At 38.9% G+C, this 22,180-nt stretch overlaps 1 protein-coding gene across 7 annotated transcripts in view; it reads right to left on the reverse strand.

Moving 5' to 3' along the window:
- dop (microtubule-associated serine/threonine (MAST) protein kinase dop) overlaps positions 1–22,180 on the reverse strand; it is a 1,057,607-nt gene that overhangs the window by 92,928 nt on the left and 942,499 nt on the right. The gene's annotated exons all lie outside the window — the stretch shown is intronic.

Here is a 22,180-nt window from a genome sequence, read left to right on the forward strand (position 1 = left end):
TGAGTAGGTAGGTAGGTGTAGTGTGTGTGTGTGTGTGTGTGTGTGTGTGTGTGTGTGTGTGTGTGTGTGTGTGTGTGTGTGTGTGTGTGTGTGTGTGTGTGTGTGTGTGTGAGAGAGAGAGAGAGAGAGAGAGAGAGAGAGAGAGAGAAAGAGAGAAAGAAAGACAGAGAGAGAGAGAAAGAGAGAGAGAAAGAGAGAGAGAGAGAGAAAGAGAGAGAGAGAGAGAAAGAGAGAAAGAGAGAAAGAGAAAGAGAGAGAGAGAGAGAGAGAGAGAGAGAGAGAGACAAGCAGTGGTCCAATCGGTAGGGCGTTTGCTGCCACGTAGCAGACCCGGGTTCATTTCTCATAGTGGGAAATCTCAAATAGGCAGGGACTTTTTCTGTCAATAAACATGCATGTGTGGCTCTGGAACTCACCTAGTCTCTCGTAAATGGCTACCATGGATGATATAGAAGAGAGCATGGTGCTGATCACATCACTTCCACCATTGTTCCTTCGTGGCACGGTGCAATTCGCAAACACACAGATAAAATACTATAGAATCATAATATTTTCTGGCTTCCCAAATAAAATGCACACTTACAAGGACCTGTTCGTATCTGAACTATAGTGTAAATCTTAGAACAAAAATATTTTAATACGTACTCCTGCAATCTTGAATTCTCGTTGTGCCTACGTTTCATATCTACTATATGACGACAGAGAAACAAATTTGAAAAATTACATCTGCTTAGAATTCCTCCTAGAGTATCCACGTGAACCTTTGTGTGGTTTGCTTTCGCTCTTGTCTAGCTCCATCGAGCCTCAAATACAGTGCGTTCATTTTGGTTCGGGGCCGAGATAGCACGTGACTGCAGACGGCGAGGCATGGCGCAGATGCTGGCTGTTTCGTCTCGTAACGTCCCGCTCATATTTACGCACATATCTTTAGCATGCAGCCAATTATATCTATATTGCATAACGACTACTAACCTGTTGTTCAAACGTTTGTATAAATAACGTATTGCCTAATTGCCTATCGCGAATTTTGTGAAGATAAGCCTATATACAGCAATGTAAGCCACATCTAAAAGCTAAAATTACTGCATTTAATAAAAGCTAAGACGATATAGGAGCGAGAATACAAAATTCCAACGTACAGCCCCACAGAGAATCATATTGGTTACGGGTCGAGGCGCCAGAGCCTCGTTTGTATATAGGAATGCTATTCCAGGCTGTAGAGACGCTGAAGATATGGAAGAATATGCCGAGGTATCAAAAAGTACCAAAACACAGATTCAACTTGTTTCATGTTCTTGCCCACGCGATGATGGGATGGGAAAGGACAATGCTATCCTACGTTTTAATGCATGCTTCGAAGCGACTCGATGATAAGGGAAGAATACAAAATCGTGTCTTAAGGTCGAGTGTGATCAAGAAGCTGCCCATCGCAGCATAACACGGGACACGGGGTATATGGAAAGCGGCTAATGGTTATCATCTGGGCTGGACGAGTTCAACAGTATTTCTAAATCCTGACGCTTGCGCAAGTACCGTGCTGATCCATAATTGGCATGCTGTGACTGCGACTGCACTGGATGAGGGCATTTTGAAGGCAGGAGGATTCTGTTTTTACGTTTGACGTGGTGCTTGCAATTTGGCATCAGAAAGACGATGCAGGTGTGCTTACTCTGGCAGGCGATTAAGCACTGAACTTGACGGAGGAGGGGGAAGGGGGTACACTCATGCCAGCAGTTACTACCTAGGTATATAACACCTTCTCCTCAACACTGCCTTTTTGGCATTAGCACGTCTAGGTGCGCAAGATTTGTTTACGTCAATATCAAGGTCCCTTCTGGGTGACACAAAAAATATATGTGATACATAATATATTTATACACACGTAGGGTATCGTCATACAAGAGCGACAACCTTGTCTTTACTCTGTCTTGGTTATCTCTGGAGCAAGGCCGCGCATAGCGGCAGAGAAGGGAGAAATCGAGTGGGCAGAGCGAGGCAGTACACGTTGCTTCGAAGGCTGGTAACAGCAGTCGCTTTCCCCCATCCACGCAATCCCATCCCTCTCACGTGTTCATTGGTAGAGCCGCAGAGACTCGTTTTCGTTCGCTTGTTCCAGAGATGACTGGGAGAGAGTATAGCCGTATAGGATATCCAAGTGCCCGACCCTGTGGCCGAGTGGTTAACACATCGCGCTGCGACGCCAAGGGTCCCGGGTTCGAATCCTGGTCGGGCTTGGTTGTTTGTGAATGTCCATTCATCAATTTCATTATTTCATCAATCATCCCCATCTTCGCAAATTAGCCAAGAGGCACAAAACGCGAAGTAAAATAAACTAAATCAAATCAAATCAAGGATATCCAAGTAAACAGCTCTTCTTGATAAATGCATTGTTCGCTGCGTCCACGCGAGCCCTCGAAAACATTTTTGTCATGCATACATACAACTACACTCTGCCCCAGGAATGTGTGGAGCAAGGCCGCGCATAATGGAAGGGAGAAAGCGAGTGGCTGGAGCAAAGCAATACGCGCTGCTCCCAACAGCTGGTAGCTGCAGACGCGTTTTCCTCTACGTGCACTCACTCACCTTCTCGAGTCATTAAAACTTTTCAAATTATGTCAATATCTCCTATATGCTCGAAATTTCGAATGCGGACGTGGTTTAAATATAACCTTTACATCCCCAGAGTATATATTGTTGTTAATATCATTTTGTAATTGAAGTAACTACTCACAAGAAATTCTTACAGTTACATTTGAGACTAGACTTGGCTCCGTTGGCAGTGTATGCAATTAATAAGAGGTATTTAAAAAAGCAAAATTTCGGTACAAAAACAAAGTCAATTTCGGGTTCAAAAGCGGTAAATAAAATCAGATTTCGATGTTATAGCGGTGAAAAATCTGATCAAAAGTGGTTTGTAAAAATGAGATTTTGGTTTGAAAATTGTGAATATAACCCTAAATTTCATTTTAAAACTGCAATTATTACACAAAATAAACATATTCCTTCTAATAGCGCATTTATGTAGTTACCAGAGTATTAAGTTTATTCCTGTATAAAGGGGTCCATTTTTGCTTCTCAAATATTTACAGCAGAATTAATCAATTTTCCGGAATTGCATAACTCTCAGGAAAATTCAAGCTTCAGAAAGTGTCGCATCGGTAAAACTCTAATTTTCGTGTTTAAGAGTCTATTTCGCATTTTACAGTTCATTTCGCATAATTTCGTGACAAAACAGGGTAGGAAAATGCACCTCACACCTTTCAGAAACATGAAAAATTAACAATGTGTTATTTCACATTTCGTGTTTTCGTCAAAAACGAAATATGCATGCCTCTAATAATTAACAACAGTACGTACTTGTATACAGCCCAAAGTATTTTGAAAGACAGACATTTATTAAACGTAGGTAGTAGCATCCTGTGTATCAATGAATCTGGAACGACATGAAGCTTTATGAATGTTCCTATTCCTGTCTGATGAGAGCCCTATTACATGACTACCAGCATAAGTGTATGTGGGGTGGGGGGAAGGGGGACAAAGTGAATTTAACGGGCGTGCCCCCTGCCCTTATTCCTGCGTCTTTCCGGCACAGTCATTGGTGATTTATTAACACCCTCTACCCCCCTTAAGAAACAATCCCAAAAAAAGTCACCATGTAGATTCCGGTGGATATCAAACTGAAAAAGGACTCAGGGTTTCAAAAATATCCTGTGGGGGGAAGAGTGGGGGGGTGCAAGGCCGTATCTGAAAATAACATACGGGACGAGCGACCACTGTATTGGGTGGCGCAACTGACCGAACCTCACCCCCAGTTATGGTATCTCTATTAGGAAAGAACCACGGCCCTAAAATAACACAGGCCGAGACCGCGAGCGAGGCGCATTCACCTTCCGAGAATCTCTGGCATCTTACGTACTTCCGGTGATGACTGCCGCCTCCCCTGTTCAGTGCAAAGCCCTAACAAGAAGAGGTGTACAAAAGGCAATTGATACGGTTACTATGCCAAGAAGGAATAAGGATGAACGAAAAACTTAAACGTTTTTAAAATCTCAAATTGAACCATTTTTTCAAGATAAAATTTAAAATTGTCGTGCCAGGAAGTTATATGTCTGTTATTTATATCTCACCAGCAGTAAGCATACTGATTATTTTACTTCGCTTTTCTGCCACTTTTGGCTAATCGCGAAGATGAGGATGAATGATGATTGGATGGAAGTGGTGAAGGTACAGTCGCAAAGAACAACGACACCAATGCTATGACTCGAATCTGGAATCTTCGGTGGCCATATCGACCAATCAATGCATTTTTTCAAAATTATCCAGGATTATTTCTGAACCACAATTTTTGAACACTTTTAAAACAACAGCATTTGGAACACATTCCTGTGTCCCTTTCTTGCACCATTTTTGAACACCTTTCAAGAAATCACAGCACACTTTTTGACCACTCAATACGTCCGGTTCATAATACTGATTAATTACAACAATAATTCGACAATTAGCTCTGTTCTCAATTTGCCATTTCATGACCTTGCTCATTTATTACAAATTTCATAGGGAATCATTTATACCTAATTGTGTGAGACATTTTTGGATCGTATACATAAAAGGGTCGAGAACCTTCACACACAAACAAAACCTATTCCCCGCAGTGAGTACTTGCTCCAGTAGCGAGCATGTACAGTCACGGACACTGACGGCTTGTAACGATTCCATTGAAAGTCAATGTACTCATTACAAGCCGGCAGTGTCCGTGACTGTACTCCCATTATGATAAAAAATATCATGTTTCTCTTTTTCTCTCAAAAACACGTTCTTAGAAATTAAATACGTGTTTATACACACACACACACACGCACACACGTTGCCAACCTTAGAATTTTGACTTCAAATGGCTCTAGCTACGAAATGAGTTTGACACGTGAATACACTTGGAAGTTACTTCACTATCTAAAACAAGACTCGCGTTTCAGTTTCAAACACGGGCAACACTCCAAATGCAATAAAATACAAACAGTTTCTCTGTCCCCTGTAAGCAATAGCAAGAGAAAAGTTCAGCTGCAACCCTACGCACAGCGAACAAAACAAACATTGAATTTCAGTCTGTCTCTCCCGTGTGGCTGCAGTTTCGAATGTCAAAGGACAAAGAGAATGCACAAAGACGGCAAAATCTTCTTGTTAAACGGAATGGCAGATATTTCAAAGGGATTACTGACTTTATGCTCCTTTGTTAAGTTACTTCTGCAGTTACCAACGTACATTTACGTAAATCTATAGGAAATGTGGTTGTCTTGTAACTTAGACAGCCGGTCCCTAAAGGTCACGGTCCCATTCTGAAATTGTTCTCGACACAGAGTGTTCCGTCGTCTGCTGGTATAGATCCCATCAGTTTTCATGCGAGTCGTTCCATCTAATGGCAGGGGCTTTGGAGATAGCACGTGCTTCGTTCTCTGCCAATTAGAGCTCGCCGTTCCTCTCACGCGGAGAATTTGAACACTTGTAGTTGCCACATTCATAGCGAATGGGGAGGGGGGGAGGCTAACGTCATGTAGAGAGCAGATATTTCATATGGCTAATAAAAAAAAAAAAGAGTGCCAACTCATTGATTTTTATGTGCTTCCCTATCAAAGAACTAGTGCAACACTACGAAACAACAGCCTGCGGATGACAAGACTAATTAATGACGGCAAATGTATCAGACCAAACCTTCTGGCGTATAAACACGGTTATTCCTGACCAAACCAAAGTTTATCATTACCCATGACCACCTCTCAAACAAGAAATTTCCATCACATTTGCAAAATTCTGAATTCAAACCTGTTTAATAAGCAAGTTAACTTTGTACTTTCAAACCAGAAAAGTATTAAAATACCTCACGTGGGTGGAGATGACCATTCAGGCTAACCTTTGGGTTCATCGAAGGCTTGTAGCCAGTTTTACATTTCTTGGGAGGTGAGGTCTTAATATTAAATGTAAAAAGGAAGAGATAGCGACGATCGTCATTTATTTTTGTTGCTTTAACGATTTATGGGTAGTTTCAAACGTTTGTAGAAGAGGGGAAAGTGAACCCCCTTCCGCCAATAATTCACCAATGCTTCAAATGTCAGTGCAATATGGCTGACTGTTGTGAAACTGAAAGCATGCACTCATCTTATTGGTAAGAAATGAATTCGCATTTTTCTTATTTTGCGTAGCTTTTCCTCCCCATTAATCTAATCGTGATGAAGATAATGAAATAGTGATTCCCCGACATTGATGAAGGAACACTCACAAAGAAACATAAATGTCCAGGCCAGGACTCAAACCAAGAAAGAGATCGTGGGTGGTGCGCTCAGTCACCGAGGGACCTGTTCCCTGTAGCTGATTATTCTTATATCAATAAGTATAGCTAGGGGTCCCGGGTTCGAATCCTGGCCTAGGCATGGATGTTTCCATTCATCAATTTCATCATATCATCACTCATCCCCATCTTCGCAAATTAGCCAAAAGTGGCACAAAAAGCGAAGTAAAATAAAGCAAATCAATCAATAAGTATGATGAACAATTCATGGGATGGGCAAATATAATGCTTTGCAAGGTGTCTTTGTAGAGATTGATTAAATTTACTCATAAACTAATGACCAGTGAACGGATTTATATGTACCAAAAAGTGTAGATACATATTTAATTATTTTAATTAAAATATGCAATCAAAATTGGGCTAAAAAATGTCACAAATGGCAATTTTCATTAAGCAAGTGTCTCGCCTAGCTAAATAAACTGCATTAGGCTTACATGACATTAATTATAATGAAAAATTCAAATACAAAATGTGCTTTGTTTTTGTTACCAAAACAATGGATTACCAAACTTCCTTTTTAAAGTGTTGAAACGAATCTCCTGCTGTTGTCCCTAAATACAGCTTTATATTGATTGTAACTGCGTTCAGTATTGCATGAAGTATATTTACAATATACAATGATTTCACAGCGAAATCCTGAGTTTGTTGCCAGACCCTGTGGCCGAGTGGTTAGCACATCGCGCTGCGACGCCAAGGGTCCTGGGTTCGAATCCCGCTCGGGCTTGGTTGTTTGTGAATGTCCATACATCAATTTCATCATTTCATCACTCATCCCCATCTTCGCAAATTAGCCAAGAGGCACAAAACGCGAAGTAAAATAAACTAAATCAATCAATCTTGAGCTTGTTGACAAAAATGTTATAACAATGCATTGTCTATTGTCAAGATTTAAAATAAACAGTACAAAACGAACAGAATAGAGAGCGCATATCCTTTGGTATTTAGCACAAAGAGATAATGTAGTAATAGCATGAATATGGAATATAGGCTATGTCGGAAAATATGGAAATTATATGTAAAAATAAATAAAATAGGTAATATAGGTAAAACATATGGGAAGTAAGAATAGCATTTTTGAGCTACATTCCACAATTTGCAAATATAATACAAAATAATATTGATTTTAGCATCATATGAAGATTATGTATTTATATATAAATCTCTTCCCTGATGGGCCTCGGGCTACGTCAACCCAGTCTAACTGCTTCATTGTAAAAGTTAGTCTGGTATAGTTGAGAAAATACACCTGGAAAATGTCTATAGTGTATCGACTTCTCGCTACACATTGGTAGCAGAAACATTCACAACCTGCTTGCAATGAGAAGTCTTCTAATGTTTTCTCGTTCTTTCAGTAACACAGCTGCAATCTCAGGAACCGTAATCGAATCCTATACCCTTAGGCTGACGCGCAAGAATACAAATACTAGGGATTTCATGTTCGGAGACGGAAACCTTCGAATATTTCATGATTATTCCACGCCCTCTGAACATGAAATAGACAGTATATTTTTTTTTCGTCTACGTCCTTATAAGTCTATGGAGACAGTGCACGAATTGCACGTACAGCAAGGCCGGAATATAACGCAACAAATAGTTTCTTGTATCTAATAACTTCCGGCTTCTTCTTCAATTCCAGCCTACGCAACTTCATTTTTCAATGTTCTTACCCAACGAGTATAGAAGGTGTAGAGCGGCGGATAAACTTGAATTGATCGTCACTTGACTAAGCAAATTCAACGCTTCGTTTCGCCTTACTACATCTGCTAGGGGCCAGCGTTGTCCAATGAGAGAAGCAATGGGGAATTTCCCTCGGTGCAGAGAAATTCAAGCAGAATTTCAAGTGAAAAGCGAAAAGAATCATGAAAAATACCAAGATTTGAGGTCAATTTCTTGATATCGACTTACCTATGAAAATCAAACTGATAGAAGTTAATACACATAATCCTTTCTTTAGTCATGAAATGTATCTTCAAACCAAACCATAATTAACATTTTCATTTTTTATTGAGAACAATTATTACCTTATCAGTCTCAACTAACTATTTAAATTATTGTAATACGCCCTCAAAAGTTAACGTAATATTAATTAAAATTCTCATAATTCGCAATCGTTTTTTTTGCAAAGTATACAATTTACTAGCAATAATCTACTATTCTTTATTTTCATTCACACATTCAATAAATTCTAATACTGTGAAACGATGATTTCTGTGAGACAGCGGAAATAATAGTAATAATTCTACCTAGAAGTTTAGTGATTGTGATTTCGATGCTTTTTCTAAAATGAAGGGAAAGATTGGAAGAAAAAGGGAAATTTTGCACCTTCTAAAGGGAATCGAGCTTTTTGATTGGCAACACTGGTGGGAAACCGCCTAAGCTACTATAGTCTAGACTACTTTGCCATCTAATCCTTGCTATTGAAACGTTACATGTGTAATAATAGGACTCATATAGAGCAGTAAGCTAGCTACATGTAAATAATATAAATGTAGGGAGAGGTTCCTGTACTTTTCCCCCCTTACAAATACTATGCAAGTCAATATAATCTACGGGTTCATTGCGTGTAGGAACGTGTAGAGACGTAGCTGTACGCATGAGATTTCATATTGCACATTTTTTTACATAGCATTTTCATAATAAAGTTATTCATTTGTGCTGTGTGTTGACAGAATATGACACTTGAAACGTGCTGCATTCTAAACTCGCTCCTGAAGATGAAAAGACGACAGGAGTAATTTGACGAGTCCTTGCAAATAGCTAAAGATGGAGAAGAAAATATTTCACATTTTCATCTCGCTACGCCAGTTCAAATATGGACGTAACTCTTCTCTGCAGATACTCTTGCACAACGACATATGCTGGCTCCCGGTTAAGCATCGTTGCAAGCGATTCTGCCTGGGCAGACTTGTGAAAAGCGAGTTGGGTCTGGAACAAATTAGAGCGAGTACTCCTTGAGGCAGAACTATGACAAAACTTTAGTGCTGCCAGCTGTCACGAGCATGTCAACATCATTCCCTGGAAGGATGCCAGTTTCACTTCTAAAATCTCCGCAGCAAAGGACTGCAAAGAAGTTCTTCCACACATTTTTGGAAAGGTTTAGGTAAACCTCCATCAGCTGCACTTGCTTCCGGGAGTATTGGCTTATAACTTTATGTAAGGGAAAAGAACGTCTTTGTTGTTGAAAAGCCTATCTGCAAGCCTTTCAGGGTCCAGGCTTCATCCAAAACTGTTTACACAGTTAGCGGCTGTTTCTATTCGAAAACGACCTGTGAACACAACGAGCCTTTTCCACAGTACAAGAGATAACTGTCAAACTGGCAGAAGAGACTCTGCCTTTATCAGTTGATAACTCCAAAAATAGGGCTGGCTTTTGTGGTTGATGATCCTTTGTATGTATATATAATGAGTGATCAGTAATGATCAGATGTGCAAAATGATGTTAAATTACCATATACAAAGAAGAAAATTAATTAATTCGGGTAGTTGAGGGCAATCGCAACGGATGAAGATGAGTGATGATTATATTAACTACATTAAACTCGATCACCGCAGCGGACATTATATTAATGTAGTACGAACACGTCTGTAAGATCCTAGCTTTAATACTACTCAGCGACTACACAATATATGTAGATGCTGGGCCACTGTAGAGAAATATGCACATTGGCATACCTAGATACATAGATTCCAGCTCATGTGCAGAAAACAAAACAAAAAAATGTGTGGAAGGAGAATTCGATGTAACAATACATGCTAGACTCGCATTCATCGAATGCAATGTGCCAAGATAGTAGAAAAATATTTTCTAGATAATAAGAAAACAGACAATTTTTGTCATACATTAAGGAGTCGTGAAATTAGTGCTTGAAAGAAACAGTCTCTCAATAGAGTGTAACACTGTTGAGAAATGAAGTAAGTTAATTCCGTAAAATAAAACTAGCGAACTTTGCCTGTACGTGGAAAATATGCTGCTTACTGTTGCTGTCAGCGAATTATTCCGAAATGAATACCTCCCAAAGGAGACTTTCTTGCTGTAGTAATAACGCGACTGAAACTACTACATCCAGAGGAAGGGGTAATCAGATCAAACTATGGAATTTGGTTTGCTTTACATGCAAATAGGCAATGCACAGCCCTAGTTTCATTGGCTCTCCTGTTACGCAATTAATGAAGCAAAACCTTAACTGCAGAACACAAAAGCCTATGTTGTTTGAATCCTTGGAGAGGTATCTGTTATCATCATTCTCGTGGAAAACTGTCCATTCTCATTAACACAAACAGCATTGGATTATTATATTCATAATCTTAAACTAGCGAACTAAAATAGCGAGTACGTGAGCAGCTTTGTGCAAAACAAAGCCTAGCATGGCACATCAGAGTGTAGAAAAGATTGAACACGCACAAGACAAGAATGACTTCATGCCTTTGTCAACAGAGAGCCCAAATAACAACAGAGAGTAACAAACTGCTGTTTCTTGGGTATCATTAGGCATAGCTGTGCTTCCCAAAACAGTTCTGCTATGTTAAGGTTGATTAATTGGAAGGAATTGCATTATCGGGGAAATATCTTCCTTTCCAGGTCATAAACAATTATTACACTCCAATACTAAAGTCCCTTTCCCCTGCCTACCGTCCAAACTTAGGAATAATGATTTGATCGCTGGGCATGCTCATTGGTATTTTTATCCCATTGGACATCCACCAAATATTCTCCCATTTTTGGATTTTAGTATGTAGGTTGGTTTAATCCGAAACTATCTTTGCTCTTGATCTGAAAGTGAAAATCATTCTATAACAACGTTTATAGTGATAACACTTCCTTCGTGCTTGATATCTGATCTACTCTTTATTTTACAAGCCACTACGATTTGGGAGGTATGAATAAAAACTGAGCACTTACAAATTCTCAGCACATGTTCCACTTAGTATTAATAAAAACGTGAGAACGTGCTTCCTCAAGGAAATACTACTACTGCAGTGAATCCCTTCTCTAGTGATGACCATGTGCTCATATTTTGATTGAAATTAAAATGAGCGCGTTCTCAGAAACACAGCCGTAGACACGCACGCATAACCAAGCGCACATGTACTACGCATGCATATCGCCAGTTCAAAAAAAAAGTTAACGTATCTATGAGAAATCGCTAGATTGGGAACTATACGATGGGGGACTTTTATAAGATAATGGAGAACTTGCTAAGTCATTCAACGTGCTCACGAGTACCTACTCATTTTTATTAATACAATCTACTGTCTTCACGTTGGTGCCATTCGAACAGTTTCAGTTCCAACGTGAATACTGAACTAAATACATATCCTAGACGATCTTGGGTAATTTTCGATCCAATACGTGTAGCAAAACACTATACAATATAGTAAACGTACAAGCAACAAAATGAGCATACTGACCAATATGAAGTATAAATAGAATATCGCCACCACGATAAACCACGTCCTTACAGTGCAAAAGAGTTATTTGTGATGCAACGTTCCAAGTCTTATCGCAACTTAGCTGTTTCATAAAGCAATATTATTGCTACATAAAACAGTCCAGCCGCGTCAAGACAAAATAAACAGTATGCTGTGGATTTGCACCAAGCTAAGGAAAAAGCCAATAATTTTCATTCAATAATGGAAATTGGGGGTACTCTCAACAACACTTCATTTGGTTATTCAAGAAGCAAGAAAAGATTGGGGAAAAGTGCATTGTTGTAAACGTTTCTTTCCGAGGCATCACTAAGTCAAAATGTTGATCTTTGTAACTGACTTATTAGTGCCAAGTATTTTTAAAGCCAACGGTTCGTCAATAATTTTGAAAGCTTTACTTTTCATGTTTATATCGCTAGGATTATACAAATAATGAAGGCATGGAAGTTCAAACTATACATATCTGTGCCTTAAGAAAGAACGACAGCGCGTTGAATCTTCGTCGTTGTGTTGTAGTCAACCTCCGAGGCGGAGTGCAGTCTCTGCGTACAACTTAAATTAAAATTTCGTGGTTAGTTCAACCGACTGTGCCTCGTTCATATCCCTGTGTCACAGTCAAGCAATTATTTCCACATCGTACAGCAACATAACGACCTCCATATTACTTTCATTAATTTATATATGTAGTAATATATGAATGTTACATCACATACGATAGTGTTCATGTTAGGGTGTTATGATTATCCTCACCTCAACCCCCCTCCCCTATACAAATATTCGGAAGAGCAACATTTTTTTTATTTTCCCATCAACGAATGTGATGTATAGCATGAATCAAAATCATTATTATTAGTCATAATTTAAAGTTTACTCATATGAATTTTAGCGAATTGTAAATTATGCCTGCCTGTTTTATTATTACGTACAAACTGCTGTAAAAACTTCTCTCGGCAGCCTGGTCTCTTACATAACATGTAAATCATTATTATATGGGATATGATATTTAGGCTGGGTTTAATTGAATCTCTTAAACGGAAACACTTTATTGATACTTCATATTTCGTATATTTATTACTTTAGTGCCGCTTTTCTGCCACTTAGGTTAATTGCAACGATGCGGATCAGCAATGATTAGGTGAAATCGAAAAAGACACTCACGCACACCCATGCCTAGGCCGAGACTCGAACCCGGGAACTACGTGGCGAGATCGAAAGTCAGCGACTTAACGCTCTTGGTCACAGAACCGGCAATTGATACCTCGTCGCTTGCAATCCACTACCGATTTTTTATCGAATAAAATGTTAAACATACAAGAGATATTGATGGTGACAAGAATAGGTTAGCAATAGTGATGAGAAGAGAAACAAGCATGGCCTGCAGTCAAGGTTGCCAAATCATGCAGAGCACTTTCTTTTTAATGCGCTACTGTGAAAAGGGATTTCGTCAAGGACCTTAGTGAGTCATAGGGAAACGAAAACTGCAGACGCTTTTTTGCCATCTTAGTTTCGGGGAAACATTACTAATGGAACTTTCGGAAAATTAACGGATCAACTTGTACATTGTAATTTATCGCTCACTGCATGGGAAATTCCATGTCCCTATTCTTGTTCTTTCTCCCCGCATACGACTTTCTTTGTATTTTTGTACACGACGAAATTTAGAAAATGCGCATGTTCCGGTATACCATAGGTTTCCAGTTGAAATGTGGCTTTTTGTCAAATCAAATGTTAAAACATACAAGCTGGTGACATGAATGGGTTATCAATAGCGATGAGAAGAGAAACAAGCATTTGTGCTTTATACTCGCGCTCAAGATCTTATATGATCACACATATAAAATGAAAGATCAAAATATGCTCAGTTCTACTGCACGGTATTTGTTACACATCTGCGATAAAGTTGTTGTGTCTACAAGAATTCAAATGTTATTCAAATCTACTTTAACGCACGTAAGCACGCACACGATTATCCAGACATTATTCATACACGATTATAGAGTTCAACGTAAAATTTTCGCTTTCTGTTCACGTGTACAAATGAAATTTCCATTCACGCACCTCTTCGTGAATTTGCAAGATCATGTCGTGGAAGATTATACAACCTTAAAACATTCCCAGTATTGAAAGTATAAATCATAATATGCCAAATGATGTTTCTTTTGGGAATTGCTTACAATGAAATAAAGGAAGAGATTATGCTGCTTCGATTTAATATACTACATAATTTGATTGATTGACTTAGTCCACTTTATGCACAGTAAGGCTAAGTGAGACTGGACCTACAGTTTAAAGTTGGATCCGAACAGCTATATGCCTCCACCGGGTATCGAACCCGAGACCCCTTGATTACAAGGCGACGAAGTTACCACTGCGCCATTGGGGAGGCTCTTAATATACATAAGAAAATCCTCAAATTCATTGGAAAGTAGCAGTTTATCAACACCAGACATTATGCAAACTTCTCTCATCCAATCAGGGGGGAAATATTAAACGAATGAACAAATCCGGATACAGACACTCATTTACCCATCTTCCGAGTATGGTTATCTCATATCCGGAAATTCTCGGAAATTCTTGGTAATGTCATATTAGCATGCAATGTTAATTGGGTACTATCCATTGTCTAGTGCTTATTCTCACACTATGTTTCGATAGAGCACCTCTTCTCTAGTCTTCAGGTGAAAAGAGATGAGGAGAGAAGATTAGTGTGACAATTAGTATAGTTTAAAGCACTGGACAATGGATATGCCCAATTAACATTGCATGCTAATGTAGAATCATTGCCACTAACATTCAGAGGATCATCTCATATTAAATGTGGAAAGAAGCGTTGGTATTGAATTCTGGTGATCGAGTAGGAAAAGGCTGACCTCCACTTGAGTTAGTTTATCTTGGGAAGCTTGCCATCACGTGAGACTGCTTACATCTCGAACTTTCTAGACACATCGGCGCAGCTATCATATCTCCCAGGAGCGCTCCCATGTTTACGTGACCTGGTCAACTCCGAAGACTAGGGGGACAACTCAGCTTCATGGTCACTAAACTCAGCCCTGATAAGGCCGCATAATGCTCTCACAGATTAATGGAAACATAAAACTGAAGAAGTGTTCCTTTATATACGTGCATGGTTGTTAACAAGCAGCCTTTTCATGCAGCTATATACACTGAAGAGTGTTTTATGGTTGGATTGTGTATACATGTAATATATATGCATGCATATTACTTTATAGTACATAAAATCAGTTAAACAAGAATTCACACCGCCGACCTCCGTGGCGGAATGGTTATCACAGCGCGCTACGACGCCAAGGGTCTCGGGTTCGAATCCTGGCCTGGGCATGGGTGTTCTTTGTGAGTGTCCCTTCATCAATTTCATCATATCATCACTCATTTGCCTGATATATTCGGGATTAGCCAAAAGTGGAAGAAATGCGAAGTAAAATAAAACAAATCAATCAATCAACTAATTCACACAGACACGTAAACTCGGCGATCCTTATACTGCATATTTACATTTATTATATTGTAAGGTTTCGTGTTAACGATATGTACACAATCCTAGAAATCGTGTACATAAACGTTTCACAATTGTGTGCACAAAATTCTGGCACTTTAATGCAAATTCTCACAAAGCGCTCTGTGTAATCCCATCACATAATTCAGACGTGCAAGGGGGATACGACTTATTTTATTTAAATTGCCAGTACAATATTTACCCACCCTTTTACATATCAACATCCTGAATTTGCCTGATATCAGACCGAAAGAAAGTAGACATCACAACGAAGAGACAGATGATTTGAGGATGTGAACTCCCGAAATATGACACGTTACCAATCCTATGAATTAACCATGAAAATATAAGAACATCATTGCTGCTTTCGGTCTAATAAAAACCCTATCTGTCCTACATGATACAAATGTAGGGGGAAATGGCGCATGTAGGGCATGAAATAAACATTCTTCGTGCATGTGACAGAATATTCATTACTTGGGTCAATGCAATTAGCATCCAACGGAATTGCAACATACGTTTGTGCCTCGTCCTGGTCAATTAACAGAATTGAGAGCAGATTTTCGAAATAACGAAATGTCGCTTATCTTCGTTAGTTACAAAATCAAACTAGAAACCCGAGGATTCACCTGTAATTACATCTCGAAAAGTGGCCATGATGTTAACACAACACAATGCTCCGTATTAATTTAATTCCAATGTAGATCATTACATGCCAATGCTAAAACAAATACAATAATAATCATTGTATACTGGACAGACTATCCCACCAAACGTACGAAAATGTGTGTCACTCTCGTGCAAGATTTGAAATTGTTTCAGATGCTGAAAATTGTAATCTGTCAGTACATTAAACTATATTACAGGTTCGCAAAGCTAGAGCTATTGCCAATTTAAGGATTAGCTAATATATTAAAAAATTATACAGAAAAGGATAAAAATGTATATTCCCACATTTCGCAAGCCGGTGCACAATCTCAACTCAGATTAATGTGTCGAATTGATATTTATTCGATCTCTTTTATCCAATTACCATTGGCGTAAAATAATTGAAATGCAACAAAGAACCATATATTGCAATAACGTAGTCGCCTTGTCATCAAGGGGGTCATCAAGGGGTCCTGGTTTCGATACCCGGTGGAGGCCCATGGTGGCTGGGATCCCACTTACAACTGTAGGCCAAGCCCCGTTTAGCCTATCTGGGCATAAAATGGACTTCAAGAAACCATATCATACAAGAGCAAGAGTAGTTCGTCTGAAAATACTTCAAGGTCCTCTCTCTTGGAAGATGGACAACTGAAATTTGTGACCATGGTTTTCTAATCTTACACTAGGGAAGGTGTTTTCGTTTTATGCTATTTGTGATTCTATAATTCATCTGTTTTTTTTTTTTCCCGCATTTTTTTTTTTTTTGCACCTAAAGTTACCCTGGTCCTATTAGTTCGCGGAAGAACTCGCTTCAGGAAATATTGTTTCCTCATTTTTATGCAGACCAGGTTAATGGGATGGAAGTGCACTCGCGCTGTGTAACCAACACTTTCAGTTAGAAATTAAAAAAAAAAAGGTAAAGTGTTCCCCTGTGCATAGCACCACGCCATGACGGCGTATAGGGGGTGTGGGGGTAACGCCCCACACTTTCTTGATCCGGTCGTGAGTGAGGGTGATGTGATCAGCATCACGCCCCTGACCGCCTTTACCCCCCAGAGTTTCCCCCAGGTACCCATGTTATTCGACGCTGGGTGTGCGCCGGGGCCGCTTCCACCGTTAGAAAAGTTCCCGGATTTGAACCGGCCGGGGATCGAACCCGGGACCTTTAGCATGGTAGTCAGACGCGTTACCGACTGAGCCACCGCGGCCACAGTTAGAAATTAAAACTCTGCTAAATTCAACAGCATAAAATACCAACCATATAATTCTTGGTGGTAATTTTGCTCACTGTAACATAGAGACTACACCAATTCTTTTGCTATGCAACAGTTAGGATTGAAAATGGAAATTAACTCGTAAGAAAACGAGTTTTCAGAAATGAAAACTCTGATAGCTGTTACTTGAGATGGAAAAATTCTTGATGCTCTCCACAAAATATAAACCACTGCTTCGGAGCCGCTTTATCAGGGGCAATGGGTTAGATACCCGGTAAAGGCACTTACAAATCTCAAGTAGATGTATTCCAACTCGACAAGTTCCGTACTCAAAGTGGACATTAAAGCACTCCTTATAAGAGACAAGTTTTAATAGCCGTTAGGAGAGCCAGTTACAATTTTTTAAAAGGGAATGAAAAAGGACGTAGTTAAAAGTTGCACAAATAAGCTTCCCGTATATGGCCAGTACAAGTGACGTTTCACTGAATTATCTTATTCAGGAATTTGGTCAACGTTTTACAATAAAACCAGCATCTATCGCACTGTGCAATCATAATGGTGAGAAACTTTTGTAACTATTTTCTACTACTTGCAACTTGGCACAAGCATCAAGTTCAGACTCAAAGTGCTACTTGGTTTGTTGCCATCTATATATAAAAAAAGTGTATAACATGTGCATCTGACTGTACAGTGAAATTAAAATATAGGTTGATTCAATTTGTCCACTATTTTCATTCACTTTTCTTTTGCGCCAAATGCGCTTACGTAGGATGGCGTTGTAATGATCTCATTGAAAATCGATGGAGATATTACAACCCAGAACTGTCAGTGACTGTACTTGAGGTGTAGAATGATCGGTTTAGTTGACAGTTTTAGTTTCAATTTTGAACCTCACATTACGCAAAACACAGAGAATGAATACGGTGATTAAACATTTGCGTCCACGTATCTTTAAACGTGACTGTACACATACTTATAATATTGAAAAACTAACTTTAATCTAGTGGAAAAGATAAACGATTTGGAACACAGAACAAACATTCGACTTTCCACCATTGTAATTACGTTAATTTGAGGGAGTAATGAATAAGTTCACTTGTGTTCAACATTTGAAGAACATTTCAACAGTATGGAAGAAATAGAACACCTGAATATGTTTTCTAGTTGATTTTATATGCAGCGTAACTTCCTCAAATGAACTGAACTTCATCGGTTGCTTTGATCTTCTGTCTAAGTACTGAGACAATTTTGCTCACTCATTTAATGAGTACAATGCCCCAGTTAGTAGCATCGACAAACACTTTTGCTCCTGACTGTACATGTAACTGCAGTAACACACCATTGTGATGTCGAACACTGACGTGGTTCGGTGCTCTCTACTGAATGTTACATAATGATATGTTGTCTAGTGATCAGAACCTGCATTGCCACATTGCATTCTAATCATTTCATTAGGGAAACCCAGCTATAGTTAATTCTGACATGTTAATATGGCATGATTTATCACCTTTGAGAAGCTAAATCATGTTAAGATTAACAATTTCATTGATGACGACAGTGTATACCTCTCAACTGATACAGGAACAACGCAATTAACAAGGAATAAATAGTGCAAATTGGCTGATAAATCTTATAATCAGAGTTCCTATTTCGATTCCTGATGGAGTCACATTGACAGTGAATCGGATTGCACTTAATTTGGACTTACAGCAATCTTTTTACATAGTACTTCTAGGCGAATTGTTCACCATTTTCATTCAGTCTGTTTCCCGCAAGGCGGTGATCATGCATTGAAATAAAAACGTAAATGGGTAGAACACAATTATATACTTCGCATCAACTTGATTCTATGCCTTAAAACAACACAGAATGTAGAATACAAGAGAATGAAAATGGTGATGGACCAATTTGCCTACTATTATCTTTGCTGTTGACTGTACAGTGTGTTTTAAAAGTCCTGGAGGGTAACGTTACAATCGAGTGTAAAGTGAAGATTTATATATTGTAAGAATTCTCTCTTTCGACAGAATCTGCATGATCTGGTGCAGGACGAAGCAAAAGATTTGAATTTGTTTCAAATCCACTTTATGCACAGATAGGCTATTCGGGACTGGATCTACAGTTTAAAGTGGGATCCGAATCACTGTGCAATGTGCCTCTACCGGGTAACAGACCCCGAACCCTTTGATTACAAGGCGACGACGTTAGAACTACACCATGAGGGAGACCCAGCAAAGGTGAGCTGTAAATATAGATGAGGAATCAGTACTTTTAGAGTCATTATAATGATCGTGTATTAACACTAGAAAGTTAATGATTTGTTATTTTGAAGACGCAGTAACGATTTTCTGCTTGTCCCAAGCAATCGAAACACTTGACGTCAGAAACTTGGCTCCTACCCTGCAGATGCTGGGGAGACACGTGACATCAATCTCCGTGCAAAAAGTTACAGGACTCGTTCCAGTCTACGAAACATGTCAATATTTATGCACCATGTTCCATAAGTTAGCCCAGATATCCACGTGAGAGTAATTTGCAAACGAATCTGAACTGCGTTCCTCAACATTTGATAAATATTTAACAATTTATATCGACCTAATATTATTATTAGAGCCCGGATGTTCAGGCACTGAAAAGTATTAAAAATGGCAGGCAAAAAGGCAACGAAAAATTGAAAAAAAAATGGCAGTGTATGTCGAAAAAAGGACAGTCCAGTTGAGAAAGAGGATTAAAAATTGAAGAAAAGGACTTAAATTCTTCTTAAATCTTTAAAAATGTATTTACAAATAATAATTTGAATAACAAGGGTTAGGGTTATTGAAAAACGACATCAAATAGAAGAGAAATATAATTTTAAAAAATGCCTTGTCGGAATGACAAAAGAGGCAAAAAAGGCAGCGTAAGGTGAAATAGGCAAAAAAAAGGCAACATAAAGTATTGTTCAGAATGTTAAGAACCTTCGGATCGGTGTACTTTTGTGTTCAATTTTTGTCTACCAGCGTCGGAAACGAATAGGCATTTTGCCTCAAATCCGGAGTCTAATTATTATTAAACGTATATCAACAAGTCACTTCTGCTTCTGTCATTCTGACATGGAGCAAATTTTGATCCAAAATTTTACAGTTAAGCTTTTCATTTTCTTTAAGACTACAGATGAAATAAATCGGGACCAGACCCTTCCAGACTTTAATAAACTGGAATGTAGGTTGTATGAAAACATCTCAACTAATTAAAAATGTTGTTTTGTATGTCTGTTTCAGATATAAAGGTGGACGGCTGACTTATAAGACAGGTTATGCTTGTTAACTGCATGGTGAAATTGACAACTGATGTTGCGAGTCTCGAAATGGGAAGGAATGCGCTGTGCTAACCACTCCGCCAAGTATGTCGGCCCCTTGATTACAAGACTACGAAGTTTCTGGCAACCGACCGCTTTACTGTACCACTACACCTGAATTCATCGTGAGCCAGTCTACTCATATTTTATAAATATCAATAGAGATGGACATCAAAATTTTCCTTTTGTACGAATATGGTTTAATTTTGACATGTACAAAAAAGAAAATGTAAGTTCTTGAACGTCCAGCGATTTACAAAACAACATATTATGCATGTTGGTAAATCTTATGCGCAAACAGGAATACATACAAGTATGGAATGTGACATGTTAAATACACCCACCAGGCCGGAAATTAGTTGAATGGCATTCGAGAACCGAAACAAGCTTTAGAAATAAAACGAGTACGCACAAAGAGAACAAAGTTGGGCAGATCATCCTACAAAGAAAGGTAGTCAGTAATTTTACGACCTATTTAACCTTGCAGCCTATAAACACGCTTGAGAGCACAGGCTGCAATATCCAGGTTCTCAATTTGAGGATTGTTAAACCTACTGTACTAGCAATTTCGGAAACGCCTACTTTCGTTTTAAATTGTGTTTGTTTGTGTATGTGTACACGTGTGTGCATTTCGAGATGAAAGTAAATATTTTCACATGTGTGTGCGTTTTCATTTTAACATGACGCAATCTGCAGACAAATTATCACTCATCCTCATCTTCGCGATTTAGCAAATGTGGTAGAAAATTGACGTAAAGTTACACAAATATACAAAGTAAAGACAAAAAGAGTTGCAAATGAATACTTTATATTACAATTATGATATTTTGAGTACAGATTACTGAAAGCTGCATACGAAAGAAACCACAGTCCCTGGGTATTGTTTCGATCTCATTGTTCCTAAATCCAGGTCCCGAAATATTATTTTACATGTAGAGCTCCTGAGTAGCCAAATGGTTAACACTCTCTCTCGCCTTTGGTGAAGCGGTCCCGGCTTCGATTCAATAGAGCTTTTTGCAGCAACGAGAGAGCCACAAGAGTTGCATCTCTTTGATATGTGCCTTTTAAAAGTCCTTCAGAAATTTAGGCAAAGCAAATTAATATAATCTCACGATATGCTTAGACTTAGAATACATCCACTTTTGAAGTAGATGTTGGATTCTACAAGCAGTAGAATCTATGTACCCCCAACTCCCCACAAATTTTCGTCAACACCCCGATACAATTATTATACAAGGCTCATTTTATGGTCATTTTGGTACTAAATTTACCTTTACCCTCCCCCAGGAAGAACACTACATATACTGACCAAGGCAGTCTATATTTTAGTTTGCTTTGGTTTCAAGTCTGAGGAAGACCCTGATAGAGGGATGAAACGTCACGTTGTTGAGTGTTGTTTTTTTTACTGAAATATAGACTGCCTTGGTCAGCATATGTAGTGTTTTTTTCATGTCTAAAAGTATTTTTATCATAGAATATATGTAAAACTTATTTTGCATCCAGTAGCGTTTCTGGGACTTCATCATTCTAAGCGCAGCTGCTGCTGCAGAACCAAAATGTTACCGGGCAGGGAAATACACAGATAGTGGCGTGTCCGAAAGGGGTGGAGGTTATAACCCTTCTTTTGTCCCAGTATTCCAAGAAAAGAAGTCAAAGGCAGGAAAAGATGGCAAAATGAACAGTAAATGGCATGTCAGGAA

The sequence above is a fragment of the Lepisma saccharinum genome, chromosome 2 (genome assembly GCF_977018435.1).
Source record: "Lepisma saccharinum chromosome 2, izLepSacc3.1, whole genome shotgun sequence".
In the NCBI taxonomy this organism is placed as follows: domain Eukaryota; kingdom Metazoa; phylum Arthropoda; class Insecta; order Zygentoma; family Lepismatidae; genus Lepisma; species Lepisma saccharinum.